Raw genomic sequence first — 15,771 nt, forward strand, 5'->3', positions numbered from 1 at the left:
TGGTAGCTGACTGGATTGGTAGCTGACTGGATTGGTAGCTAACTGGATTGGTAACTAACTGGATTGGTAACTAACGGGCTATGGAAATGTAGTGTTCATCGTCTGCCAGGAGCATGGAGTGTGTGGTCAATCACTGTTACCAACATGTCTAAATCCTCCTACCTAACTTCAGAGAAAATAAAATAAATCTAATTTCTAATAGACCCTCCCACATCCCCAAAATCACTTCCAACCACTCCCCCCCAACCCTGTCCAACCTCATTGACCCTACACTTCAATCTTTCCCTCTTTTCAACATACTTACAACAATATAACATGCTCCACCATTTCATCGATCATACATTCCAGACACAAACCATTCACATGCCTGCCAACCAGATGTAATGATGAATTCAATGTACGATGTCCTAAGCGCAATCAAGCAAATCTTGTTCCACTGACCTTTCTTTGTAGGGCATAAAAATTCCAGAGTTTGCGCTTGGGTCTCTGTCAGAATGATTCAGTCTCTTCTATTTCAAGGGAACCACCACTGGCTGCAGGTGTATCAACTCAGGTAATCACCACGCAACCTAACTATAAGACGGGGCTCACGTCCAGGGATGAAAAGGGGGCAGGTCAAACAGAACGAAAGACACATAACTCGCACATACAACACATCATATCCCCCTTTTTATCAGTGGTGTAAAGTACTTAAGTAAAAATACTTTAAAGTATTGCTTAAGTATTTTTGGGGGTATCTGTACTTTATATTACTATTTATATTTTTGACAATTTTTACTTTTAGTTCACTACATTCCTAAAGATAATAATGTACTTTTTACTCCATACATTTTCCTTGACAACCAAAAGTACTCATTAGATGTTGAATGCTTAGCAGGACAGGAAAATTATCAAATTCATGCACTTATCAATAGAACACATGGTCACCCCTACTGCCTCTGGCAGACTCAAATGCATCTTTTATAAATTATGTCTGAGTGCTGGAGTGTGCCCCTGGCTATCTGTAAATTTAAAAAAAAAAAATACATTGAACAGGGTAGCCTAGTGGTTAGAGCGTTGGATTAGTAACTGGAAGGTTGCAAGTTCAACTCCCTGAGCTGACAAGGTACAAATCTGTCATTCTGCCCCTGAACAGGCAGTTAACCCTCTGTTCCTAGGCAGTCATTGAAAATAAGAATTTGTTCTTAGCTTGCCTAGTAAAGTAAAAATATCCCTTTTTTCTAGCACCACAGGCTTCTTTTTTTAGCTCCTTGGGTTTCTGTTGCTCCTTGGGTTTCTGTTGCTTCTTGGGTTTCTTTTGCTCCTTGGGTTTCTGTTGCTCCTTGGGTTTCTGTTGCTATTTGGGCTTCTGTTGCTCCTTGGGTTTCTGTTGCTCCTTGGGTTTCTGTTGCTATTTGGGCTTCTGTTGCTCCTTGGGCTTCTGTTGCTCCTTGGGCTTCTGTTGCTCCTTGGGCTTCTGTTGCTCCTTGAGCTTCTGTTGCTCTTTGGGCCTCTGTTGCTCTTTGGTCTTCTCTGTTGCTCCTGATATTTAACATATGTCAGGTCAGAGACCACTCAGGTAACCATCTTTCCTAGATACAGTGCCTTGCGAAAGTATTCGGCCCCCTTGAACTTTGCGACCTTTTGCCACATTTCAGGCTTCAAACATAAAGATATAAAACTGTATTTTTTGTGAAGAATCAACAACAAGTGGGACACAATCATGAAGTGGAACGACATTTATTGGATATTTCAAACTTTTTTAACAAATCAGAAACTGAAAAATTGGGCGTGCAAAATTATTCAGCCCCCTTAAGTTAATACTTTGTAGCGCCACCTTTTGCTGCGATTACAGCTGTAAGTCGCTTGGGGTATGTCTCTATCAGTTTTGCACATCGAGAAACTTGCAAAACAGCTCGAGCTCAGTGAGGTTGGATGGAGAGCATTTGTGAACAGCAGTTTTCAGTTCTTTCCACAGATTCTCGATTGGATTCAGGTCTGGACTTTGACTTGGCCATTCTAACACCTGGATATGTTTATTTTTGAACCATTCCATTGTAGATTTTGCTTTATGTTTTGGATCATTGTCTTGTTGGAAGACAAATCTCTGTCCCAGTCTCATGTCTTTTGCAGACTCCATCAGGTTTTCTTCCAGAATGGTCCTGTATTTGGCTCCATCCATCTTCCCATCAATTTTAACCATCTTCCCTGTCCCTGCTGAAGAAAAGCAGGCCCAAACCATGATGCTGCCACCACCATGTTTGACAGTGGGGATGGTGTGTTCAGCTGTGTTGCTTTTACGCCAAACATAATGTTTTGCATTGTTGCCAAAAAGTTCAATTTTGGTTTCATCTGACCAGAGCACCTTCTTCCACATGTTTGGTGTGTCTCCCAGGTGGCTTGTGGCAAACTTTAACCGACACTTTTTATGGATATCTTTAAGAAATGGCTTTCTTCTTGCCACTCTTCCATAAAGGCCAGATTTGTGCAATATATGACTGATTGTTGTCCTATGGACAGAGTCTCCCACCTCAGCTGTAGATCTCTGCAGTTCATCCAGAGTGATCATGGGCCTCTTGGCTGCATCTCTGATCAGTCTTCTCCTTGTATGAGCTGAAAGTTTAGAGGGACGGCCAGGTCTTGGTAGATTTGCAGTGGTCTGATACTCCTTCCATTTCAATATTATCGCTTGCACAGTGCTCCTTGGGATGTTTAAAGCTTGGGAAATCTTTTTGTATCCAAATCCGGCTTTAAACTTCTTCACAACAGTATCTCGGACCTGCCTGGTGTGTTCCTTGTTCTTCATGATGCTCTCTGCGCTTTTAACGGACCTCTGAGACTATCACAGTGCAGGTGCATTTATACGGAGACTTGATTACACACAGGTGGATTGTATTTATCCTCATTAGTCATTTAGGTCAACATGGGATCATTCAGAGATCCTCACTGAACTTCTGGAGAGAGTTTGCTGCACTGAAAGTAAAGGGGCTGAATAATTTTGCACGCCCAATTTTTCAGTATTTGATTTGTTAAAAAAGTTTGAAATATCCAATAAATGTCGTTCCACTTCATGATTGTGTCCCACTTGTTGTTGATTCTTCACAAAAAAATACAGTTTTATATCTTTATGTTTGAAGCCTGAAATGTGGCAAAAGGTCGCAAAGTTCAAGGGGGCCAAATACTTTCGCAAGGCACTGTATATCAGTTCCTCATACTTCTTTAAAAGAAGTGGTCCTCCACTGCCAATCAGCCACTGTCTTAGTTAAGGCAGGGGGATCTTCTCTAGTCCAAGGAGAGACATGGTCTACTGTACAGTCACCACTATCCATCTTCTGAAAATATTTATTTTATGAAGAGAGTGCTATTGACTTCAGGACTTTTTATTTTGAATCAGTGTTGATGGACATTTACAGAGGTCCTCTCTTACCCATATTTGACAGAGATTGAGAGGTACTTTTTACAGGGTTGCTGGTCCAAACAACTACCTCTTCCCCTACTGTATTTATTAATTTTGTTCCTTTGCACCCCATTGTTTCTATCTCTACTTTGCACATTCTTCCACTGCAAATCTACCATTCCGGTGTTTTACTTGCTATATTGTATTTACTTCGCCACCATGGCCTTTTTTGCCTTTACCTCCCTTATCTCACCTCATTTGCTCACATTGTATATAGACTTATTTTTCTACTGTATTATTGACTGTATGTTTGTTTTACTCCATGTGTAACTCTGTGTTGTTGTGTGTGTTGAACTGCTTTGCTTTATCTTGGGCAGGTCGTAAATGAGAACTTGTTCTCAACTTGCCTACCTGGTTAAATAAAGGTGAAATAAATAAATTCAAAATTCAAAAAATGGAGAACCAGAGTTAACAATACTATTGTTTGATGATTAATTATGTTTGTTGTCATTCTAGAAAACCAACTTAGCGGTGACACTCATTAGTTAGATTACATGATTGAAAAGTACTGTATTTGAGGGGAGACAGCGAAATCAGACTAAGAGACTGTGGTATGTGGTTTGCTATCTCCTTTATCCAGAGACTGAGCAGATACCAGCAACAGACCAGAGACATGCCCCAAATGACTTGATACCCAACTCATACTCAGTTTTGTCTGTCTGTCTGTCTGTCTGTCTGTCTGTCTGTCTGTCTGTCTGTGCGTGCGTGCTCTGGTAGGGTCTCTGGAACATCAGCTCTCATCCTGCGTCCCCTAACAACATCTTTTATCACCCAACCCCAGACAAACACAGCATTCGGGAGAAAGTTAGCACAAACGAACCATGTGGTTTGAGACAAACATTTTAAGAGGTTTGTTCTGTATTGGGTTCAATGTCCAGGGTTCGTATTCACTAAGAGTAAATGTATGGAACTGTTTGCAGAAATCGACAAGTCTCTACTGGTGTCGCTACTTTGTAACATTTTGCCCACGTGATAACGTTGTACAGTAGGCAGCTAGAACAGTCAGTTGCAGAACTCGGTGAAAAATCACAACAGAACAGCAACTGCCTTAGCAGCTAGACGGAGGGAGCATTTATTCAGCATTTAGTGTTAGCTGGTGCTGTAAGCATCCCTTTTGGATTGGAGACTGGCTCAGCTAGCAAGGAAACCCAATTTTCATAAATACTGGTCCTACAACTGAAAAACTCCTTAGCTAGATGTTGGATTAGGTAGTTAAGACTTGCTCAGGAAAAAAACTTCAACATTTTGCCTCTTTTCAACTTTTAAGGGGGGCTGAACTTCCTGATTTGGGGACGTGGTTGTATGTGAGTGTTTCTTGTGTGTGTCTTTGCCATTCAATCACAACAAACAAGGGCATTCGTGAGTAGTGACAGCGAGATAAGCTAATAGCGTTACTATTGAGAGAAGTTTTGAAGTTGACTGACTCGCCATCTCCAGATGATCAGCTAATTCAGTTCTATGTGTAGGCTAAAGCCTGACATCGTGACAGCAGCTAGTTAGCATACTGCAGCTGGCTAGCCTATCAAGCTAGATTATATTTCTATGTCAAATTCAATTATTCCAACATAGCAAGAACCAGTCTCTGGAATGTGTTTCCTGAGACATTGGTACGAAAGTAGCTTGCAACTTCATGGCATGTAAATAAATGTTACAGTGGAAACGATGTCAACAACTGCGAGTTGAATGCCCGGTCTTCAGTCAACTTAGCTGTCTACACAATATTCTAGAACTGGCTAGTTTTGTCTCATCTCAAGGTTCCGTTTTGGGACCACTATTGTTTTCACTATATATTTTAATGTCAACTTTCACTGCTATGCAGACGACACACAGATGTACATTTCGATGAAACATGGTGAATCTCCAAAATTGCCTACAGTGGAAGCCTGTGTTTGAGACATAAGGAAGTGGATGGCGGCAAATGTTTTACTTTTAAACTGGGACAAAACAGAGATGAGTTCTGGGTCCCAAGAAACAAAGAGATCTACTGTTTGATCTGACAAGGTACAGTCGTCTCAAATAAAACTGTGAAGGACCTCAGCGTTACTCTGGACCCTGATCTCTCTTTGACGAATATATCAAAAATATAGGGCAGCTTTTTTTCATCTTCGTAACATTGCAAAAATCTTAAACTTTTTGTTAACAAATTATGCAGAAAAGCTAATCCACGCTTTTGTCACTTCTAGATTAGACTACTGCAATGCTCTACTCTCCGGCTACCTGTACAAAGCACTAAATGATCTTCAGTTAATGCTAACAAGTTTTGCAATGGAGCCCTTTTCGTCTGAAGAAGTAAATGAACGTTTCCAGCGCTATAGGAGCTGTATCTACTACGCTTCCTTTCGGGACAAGCTGGATCACTCAGAGTTCCAATGTGACAATTGTTTTCTTGCCGAGGATTATAGGATTGAAGTGGCTTCCTTGATCAAGCAGGTCATCAGTCTATGTAAGAAACTGGGTAAAATGCAGAGTGTAAAGTTTACAGGAGCAGTCAAAGGTGCACATTAAGAGGAGCATGCCAATCAACGATGGTCACATGTCATGAGCCATGGAAGCCGAAGACAGTGGCCTCCCGCAAAGCAGGCTACAATCCCAACGAGAGGCAACCTTCATTGCTGGGGGTACCTGTGTCTGCTGTGCCAACTCTTTCACTTACGATTTCTAATTAGATGTTGGCCACCTTCCGTCCCTGCTTTGGATCAAGCGGGGCTTCTCCATCTGTCGGAGGCCTGCACCAGACGCCGGGAACTACGAGCTCAAGTTATCCTGCCTCTTGCCCCTCCTTAAAGGATTCTCAGAATCCTGTGAAGCATACGAGTCTGGGTATTTCCTTATCCTTCTCACCAGCCGTGATTTTGGACAGCTCCATGGAAAGAAATGTCACTGTTCCTCGTGCAAAACAATGTCCTATCCTGGAGCTCAAGTAAATGCCATTACTAAGCTGCTCCTGAATGTTCTACATCAGGACATGGAAATCGATTCTATTGTAGTCTTTGTGGGCTTTAATAACATTACAAAGGGCAGCTAGGAACAGTTGAAACAGGATTTTAAAGAGCTGATTGATTTCACTAATAAAAGACCCATCATATCTGGCCCTGTGCCGTCTCTGAATTGTGGCATTGAACGCTTTAGCAGGATTCTTTCTCTTCACAACTGGCTACGTGAATATTGTAGCTCAATGTGTGTAACTTTTGTTGACAATCTTGATACATTTTGGAAATAAAACACATTTTATAAGGAGGAATCCACCCAAATAATTTGGGTTCCTGGATCCTTCACAGCATTATAAGGCAGCCCTGAAAAAGTGACTGTCAGCACCAAGATATGCTAAGGTAATCAGTGACATTTACTCCGAGTGCTACTTTTCAGCTTCTGTTTTCAATACTGATAAGTGTGTTGAAAATAGTTCTCCCGTGCCTGTTAATTTACCTCCCTGCAATGGCTCTGTTAATTCCAATATTGAACCTACTGATTTTGTCAATAGTTTTGACAACAGTTATCTTTTGATTGCTGACCTAAATTCCACAAATAGTTATGTTAGCTACAATAGGGATACCACTGTTAAGTCTTCTGTTAGCGGCTAAACCACAAATCCAATATGTAATGATCTGGCTCGTGTTGATACACTACTGGAATACAAAGAGCGTAAAGGTTTGAAAATGATGCACTTAAACATACGTAGCCTATTGTCTAAAATGGATCGCATTAAGATCTGGCCCTTTCAAGCAAATTCAGATGTATTTTTCTTGTCAGAGACATGGGCAACAGAGAAAATAATGGATTCTGAGATTGCTATAGATGGTTCTAGAGTATTCAGGGCAGATTTGAAGGGTAAAGGGGGCAGTGTAGCCATTTATGTAAAATATCACTTTTCTGTTTCAATGTTAGTCTGTCACCATCCCAAAGCAATTAGAATTTTTGGCCTTAAAAGTCTCCAATTAGGAAGTAACTCTACAATAACAATCCTGGGAGTTCACCGTCCACCGTTGGCTAACAAATGTTTGCTATTAGAACTGATTGACTTCATAGCCTCCTTTTCAGCCTCTGAAGTGTTAATCATTGGGGACCTTACATTGCCTGGGGAAACCATGAATCTGATTGTTTAAAGGATTTTTATGTTAAATTAAATCTGACCCAGATAATTAATGAGCCCATGTGTCCAAATCTGAAGGACACTACAAAATCAACCTTGACCATCCTTATATTTACAAATACCCCAGAAAAAATATGTTGTAAGTGGGGTGGGGTGTTTTCCTTAGATATAAGCTGTCCTATTGGATGTATCAGGGATGTGTGAATACCTAGATCCAAATCCTGTCTTATTTGAAAGAGGAATTTGAAACAGATTTTTTTTTACATGATCTCCAATGTAATGACATTGACTGTATCAAATCAAATTGTATTTGTCACATGCGCCAAATACAACCTTACCGTGAAATTCTTACTTACAAGTCCTTAACCAACAATGCAGTTTTAAGAAAAATATGTGTTAAGTAAAAAATAGATAAGTAAAAAAAAATATTTAAAAAATAAATCATAAACCAAAAATAAACAAATAATTAAAGAGCAGCAGTAAAATAACAATAGCGAGGCTATACACAGGGGGTACCGATACAGAGTCAATGTGCGGGGGCACCGGTTAGTCGAAGTAATTGAGGTAATATGTACATGTAGGTAGAGTTAAAGTGACTATGCATAGATAATAAACAGACAATAGCAGCAGCGTAAAAGAGGGGGTGGGGGACAATGCAAATAGTCTGGTTAGCCTTTTGATTAGCTGTTCAGGAGTCTTATGGCTTTGGGGTAGAAGCTGTTGAGAAGCCTTTTGGGCCTAGACTTAGTGCTCCGGTATCGCTTGCCGTGTGGTAGCGGAGAGAACAGTCTATGACTAGGGTGGCTGGAGTCTTTGAACATTTTTAAGGCCTTCCTCTGACACCGCCTGGTATAGAGGTCCTGGATGGCAGGAAGCTTGGCCCCAGTGATGTACTGGGCCGTACGCACTACCCTCTGTAGTGCCTTGCAGTCGGAGGCCAAGCAGTTGCCATACCAGACAGTGATGCAACTAGGATCTGAGGACCCTTCGGTCTCCTGAGGGGGAATAGGTTTTGTCGTGCCCTCTTCACGACTGTCTTGGTGTGCTTGGACCATGTTAGTTTGTTGGTGATGTGGACACCAAGGAACTTGAAGCTCTCAACCTGCTCCACTACAGCCCCGTTGATGAGAATGGGGGCGTGCTCGGTCCTCCTTTTCCTGTAGTCCACAATCATCTCCTTTTGTCTTGATCATATTGAGGGAGAGGTTGTTGTCCTGGCACCACTCAGCCAGGTCTCTGACCTCCTCCTTATAGGCTGTCTCATCGTTGTCGGTGATCAGCCCTGTCGGTGATCATTGACACTGTTGTGTCATCAACAAACTTAATGAGAGTGTTGGAGTCGTGCCTGGCCATGCAGGCATGATTGAACAGGGAGTACAGGAGAGAACTGAGTGTTGAGGATCAGTGTGGCGGATGTGTTGTTACCTACCCTTACCACCTGGGGGGGGGGGGGGGGGGGGGGGGCGTCAGGAAGTCCAGGATCCAGTTGCAGAGGGAGGTGTTTAGTCACAGGGTCCTTAGCTTAGTGATTAGCTTAATGATTAACTTTGAGAGCACTATGATGTTGAACGCTGAGCTGTAGTCAATGAATAGCATTCTCATGTATTGTGTTCCTTTTATCTAGGTGGGAAAGGACAGTGTGAAGAGCAATAGAAATGGCATCATCTGTGGATCTATTAGGGTGGTATGCAAATTGAAGTGGGTCTAGGATTGCAAGGGTAATGCTGTTGATATGGGCCATGACCAGCCTTTCAAAGCATCTTATGACTACAGATGTGAGTGCTACGGGTCGGTAGTCATTTAAGTAGGTTACCTTAGTGTTCTTGGGCAGAGGGACTGTAGTTTTGGCAAGTCAGTTAGGACATCTACTATGTGCATGACACAAGTAATTTTTCCAACAATTGTTTACAGACAGATTATTTCACTTATAATTCACTGTATCACAATTCCAGTGGGTATGAAGTTTACAAACACTAAGTTGACTGTGCCTTTAAACAGCTTTAAATTTTTAAACACCAAATTCCAGAAAATGATGCCATGGCTTTAGAAGCTTCTGACAAGCTAATTGACATCATTTGAGTCAATTGGAGTTGTACCCGTGGATATCATTTCAAGGCCTCGTTGCTTGACATCATGGGAAAATACCTCAAATAAGTCATTCTCTATACTATATTTCTGACATTTCACATTCTTAAAATAAAGTGGTGATCCTAACTGACTTCAAATAGGGAATATTTACTAGGATTAAATGTCAGGAATTGTCAAAAACTGGGTTTAAATGTATTTGGCAAAGGTGTATGCAAACGTACGATTTCAACTGTAATATGTTGAATGATACTGAACATTTTTTCTTTCAGGCAATTCTCTGTTAAGGAAGTTAATACATTAAGAAATCTAAAGGGACATATAATTTGGAACCTGGTCTGCTAAAGTGTGCAGCGACTCTCAATGTTGCCTCAGTAACTCATATTTGAAATTTGAAATCTGTGTACCTGTATGTGTTGCCACTCCATAAATGTAAACCAATCAGGGTTTAGAACAGGGCATAACACTATTATAGCCACGATATTAGTTGTGAATGACCTTGTCAATGCTTTGGATGCTAAAATGACTTGTTCTGCTTTGTTTGTAGACCTGTCTAAGGCCTTTGATATTGTTGTTCTGGGTATTCTGTTGAAGAAACCGTCATCAACGGGCCTTGGCTCTGCCACGTGTCTTTGTTTTCTGACTATCTTAGAGACAGAACTCAGGCCATTGTGTTGGATGGAGTTAAGTTGAATTTTCTTGAGTTACATAAAGGTGTTCCACAAGGATTCATATTAGGACCTGTTCTTTTTTACGATTAACATAAATGCTATTGGTCAATCTGTTGAAAATGTTGAACTTAATTTGTATGCGCATAATACTATTGTGTATACAATTGCTCTGACTGTTGATTTAGCTGTGTGAAGGTTAACGTCAGATTTTGCAGCTGTTCAGGAAGCCCTTATGAATGTAAAGCTTGTACATAATACAGGCAAAACTAAATACATGCTGTTTTAAAAGTCTTGTAAATCTATCTCAGTTGGGTTACATCTTCACTCCTTGAATGGTAGTGTAATTGAACAAATCCCTGCATACAAATCACTTGGTATTTATGTAACAGTATAACTTTAGACCGTCCCCTCGCCCATACCCGGGCGCGAACCAGGGACCCTCTACACACATCAACAACAGTCACCCACGAAGGATTGCTACCCATCGCTCCAGAAAAGCATCGGGGGAACCACTACTAACCACTACTTCAAGGTCTCAGAGCAATTGACGTCACCGATTGAAACGCTATATAGCGCGCACCTTCGCTAACTAGCTAGCCGTTTCACATCCGTTACATTTAGATGAACAATGATCTATCTTTTAAGAAACATACAAATGAGCTTTTAAGAAGCTTAAATGTAAAGGGGGTTTCTTTATATAGAAATAGGGCTTGTTTTTAATCTGGCTAGCAGGAAGCAATTGTAGAATCAACTTTTCTATTTTTCCTTGACTATTGTGATACCAACTACCGAAGTGCAACTGACTCTACTCTAGAATCCTTTGATTTGGTTTATAATAGCTCCTTTCGTTTTACTACATCTGACATTTTTAGTACTCATCACTACATCCTTTAGCAAAAAAGTTGACTGGACCTCTTTGAAGACTTCATTATTCTCTTTTTGTTCATAAAGCCCTACTCCACAAGCTTCCAAAATACAATATCTTTGTTGAAATTTAGAATTTCAAGTTATAATGCAAGGTCACAGGGTTGGTTAACGATGATGTCTCCCTTGGTAACCACAGAGTTTGGGAGATCTGCTTTTTCATATCAGGCACCTCGTGTGTGCAATAGTCTCCAGTTGGCACTTTGTTTGGATGAAATGGTGTCCCTGGGTCAATTTAGGAAATTGGTTAAGGATTTAATAGTGATAAATGTGTTTGTTTTATTTGATTTTAATGGCTGATGTGTATATTGTATATATTTTGTGTATATGTTGTGTATTTTGTATATAATTGTCTGTGTGCTAATGTGACTGTTGCTCCCGAATGAGACCTAGGACTCAATGTGTCTCCCTGTTTACATAAAAGTAAAAAAAAAAATATGGCTGCTAGAATCTTGACTAGAACCAAAATAATGTGTTCCATTTTCCTGTGCTAGTCTCCTGTTAAGGTTAGGGCTGATTTCAATGTTTTACTGCTAACCTACAAAGCATTACATGGACTTGTTCCTGCCTATCACTCCGATTTGGTCCTGCCGTACATGCCTACACGTATGGTACGGTCACAAGACGCAGGCCTCCTTATTGTTCCTAGAATTTCTAAGCAAACAGCTTGGGGCAGGGCTTTTTTCCTATAGCACTCCCTATTGTATTTTTTAAATTTATTTTTAGGATCTATTTTAGTCCTCATTTTGAGTAATCTTCCAAGAGTCTTATTAAGGGGCTGAGTCACTGGCTTACTAGTGCTCTCCCAAGCCGTCCCTATGAGGGGTGCATCAAGTTGTGCCAGGCTTTTTTTTAGCTATACTCGATTTTGAGTCGCTGCCGTGATCTTCCTGTCCGGTTTTGCTCTACCTCAGGCTCATGTGGTGGGGGAGATCTTCGTGGCTATACTCAGCCCTGTCTCAGGGTAGTAAGTTGGTGCTGTTGATATCCCTCTAGTGGTGTGGGGGCTGTGCTTATCTGGCTGTGCTTGTCTGGTGTCCTGTGTGATCTTAAGTATGTTCCCTCTAATTCTCCTGTCTTTCTCTCTCTCTCTCTCTCCTCCCTCCTCCCTCCGTTGGACCTGAGCCCTAGGATCATGCCTCAGGACTACCTGGCCTGAAGACTCCTGGCTGTCAAAATCCATCAGTGTAAGCTAGAGATATAGCATGAGCTGCGTCTCAATCCACCACATCCTCACGTAAACGGTGGAAGGTGGCAGAGCTACAGCGGTGTGTGTCAGACCATGAGACATTCTGAACCATTTGGGTTGCAAACTAATATTACGCCACTTTGGAAAGGCAAGATTCCTTTCCAAAGTGTTCTCCGTTTTGCTCTACAAGCCAAAAGTGTCACAGGACTCATCTTTTAATTTAACTAGGCAAGTCAGTTAAGAACAAATTCTTATTTTCAATGACAGCCTAGGAACAGTGGGTTAACTTCCTGTTCAGAGGCAGAACGACAGATTTGTACCTTGTCAGCTCAGGGATTTGAACTTGCAACCTTCCGGTTACTAGTCCAGCACTCTAAGCACTAGGCTACCCTACTGCCCCAATCTGAAGGTAACCGGAACCGGTAAAAAAAAAATGGAAGTATGGAGGTCGTTTTTTGGACAAAATAGTGGGTAAATATCTGTCCAAAAACTACAATATTTCCTGAGCTCTATTAGATCTCCTAGATATAGGAAAGACACTTCAAAACCTTATTCCTTGTGATTTATTTGTTGACTGTCAGAATAACACATTCATAAATGGCAAAACAATGTGTTTCTATGGGCTACAGTAGTAAAGGCCAAATTCAATATTTTATCAAATGTTCAATTTTTTTAAATATATTTTTTTAGACTTACATGGATCCTAAAATTCTAAATCAAATAGCTAAATCATCCATGGTATGGCATCTTAAAACAATTCCATGTGTCAGCTTAGAAGTTAACAAATATCAGGGCAGAAAAATGTTGTGTTATTTGAGTGACGTCACATAAATATCCTGTAAATACACAAACCGTTCCAAAGTTTGTCACTTAGACATTTGCTTGTTTTTGAAAGAAAAGCTAGTTATTTTTGAACGGTAGTGAATGTCTATCAGCTGTTGCTCATCTCAACTCTTGACTATCTATCACTATTTTCAAGCTGACACTCACTCTGGAACACGCTTGAAGAATCTATTTCACACTTTTCACTGGCTTATTCTTCATCACAGCGATATCACAGCTTCGCTTGCCAAATTTCCCGGAGCCAATTTAAGTGTTGGCAGTCAGAATGTGTGTGTCCATGCATGCGTGTGTGTGTGTGTGTGTGGGGGGGTAAGATTGGGGACAGATGGAGGTCCTGTGGAATCCAGTTCCAGATGGAGGATTTTAATTTGATCACCCTGTTGCAGGATAACTTTCCTGCAGGTATTGTAATACTTGTAGTGTATTTAAAGTTTCCAGTTAGACATTTCAGACTTGATTTTCCCTCACGAAAAATGCATCAAAAACACAAAAATATATTTTAATTATAATCCACATAATAATTCACACTTCCTGTTGCAGCAGGATTATTTTCCTGCTGTAGCAAACTGGCTCAAATTAAGATCCTACATCTGTAGCAGTGTATCTAAGTATCACCTCCAGAGACGGTGTTCGCTCATGTGTCTGTGTGTGTGTCAAAGTGTGACAGTCAATGACCAAGGGAATGTGTGAAATGGACCCGCTAACTTTTTCCCCCCTCAAGTACGGTGTGAATCTGCAGCTGGCGCACATGCCAACCTCTGGAATGCCAATTGGTGTGCAGGAGGCTAGTTTGGCATTGGTGTATACGTATGGAATGGGGCCACAAACAACGCAATGTTTGTCTAGAGCCTGAAATGGAGTGGTGGGAAAACAGGGCATAGGGACTCAATCTGCCCCATTAGGAAACATGTGTTTTAGGACTAAATCATTATGACTAGATAGAATTCAGCTTCATATCAAACATCATACTTAGTCCCCCTTGTCCTCCTCAGTGCGGGTGGAACATAAGACCGCAACAATCTTCTACCACTAGAATCCATCCCTGGCCTCAGCTTGTGCACTCTCCCATGAGAGACCCATCTCTTTCAGCTCAGCCACCTCTGTCCTGTCCCATGAGAAACTCATCTCATCCAGCTCAGCCACCTCTGTCCTGTCCCATGAGAGACTCATTTTATCCAGCTCAGCCACCTCTGTCCTGTCCCATGAGAGACCCATCTCTTTCAGCTCAGCCACCTCTGTCCTGTCCCATGAGAGACCCATCTCTTCCAGCTCAGCCACCTCTGTCCTGTCCCATGAGAGACCCATCTCGTCCAGCTCAGCCACCACTGTCCTGTCCCATGAGAGACCCATCTCGTCCAGCTCAGCCACTTCTGTCCTGTCCCATGAGAGACCCATCTCGTCCAGCTCAGCCACCACTGTCCTGTCCCATGAGAGACCCATCTCTTTCAGCTTAGTACATCATAGAAGGTTACAACAATGGAAATATAATCATTGTATTTCTATGAGTTATACAGACCCGGTGGCAGAACCAACACTTCAGCTGGGCATTTAATTGTGTTGCCCGTTTTTTATGATAGACATATCACTGTTTAGTATGGAGAAATGTATGTGTGTAGGTATATGATGTCGTGGCATCGCCTAACAAAATACAGACTTTAATATGCAACGGAGAGTATCCTCTAATGTCTTTACCAATAACTCTCCACGCATCAGTAGCCATGCACTCAGGGCCAGGACACTGTGTTGGTTATGACTGTGTAATCGATTATCAGAATCTTGAATTATGAATGTTCTGTTCAACACAATAACCACACCATAACCACATAAAACAAGCAGATGCCGCCCTTGACCACCACATTATGTCAAATATACTATTAGAATCCTGATAGGGATTTGGCAAGCAATATAGGCTACCAAGCAATGCACAGTCCATTCAGTCCGATGCTAGCCTGTGTACCAGTCTGTTTGTGCTATCATGCCAAATCAGTTGCAGTTGTCATGCCAACTCCCTCAGAAGTTGAACAGGCAGGTGGTCAAGCTTGCATATGGATATTCTCATTAGCTAGCAACATTTTGAAACAACACCATTATAAATATCTGCAGAACGATGTCAGGACAGGTAATAACCATCAAGCTTGGTAGTTAGCTGGGTTTAATTGGCAGCTAGGTTAGCTAGCTAGAAAAAATACACCTCAATACCTCCTCTAAAATCATTGATTAAATCTTGCCTGGGAAGATCCTCCTTTCAAATGATATCTGATAATAATTACAAGTGAGGTAATTACATTCCATTTCACAGCTAACTTTAGGTACTACTGTCTAATACCTGTACTGTGCCAGCCTGGGTAGGTAGCCTTCTAGCTAACTAGCTGACATGTTCAGTCGATTGGTGCAACAAGTACAACAACAAACAAATGAACAATACTGCTCATTTCCTATAATTTAACATTTGAACATATGACTCTGCATAAGGGAATTGGCTACATATACAAGCAAATTCTGATTATTTCAACAATATCTCAAACAACATGAA

The sequence above is a fragment of the Oncorhynchus mykiss genome, chromosome 7, assembly GCF_057628025.1.
Source record: "Oncorhynchus mykiss isolate SJ-2025 chromosome 7, ASM5762802v1, whole genome shotgun sequence".
In the NCBI taxonomy this organism is placed as follows: Eukaryota; Metazoa; Chordata; class Actinopteri; order Salmoniformes; family Salmonidae; genus Oncorhynchus; species Oncorhynchus mykiss.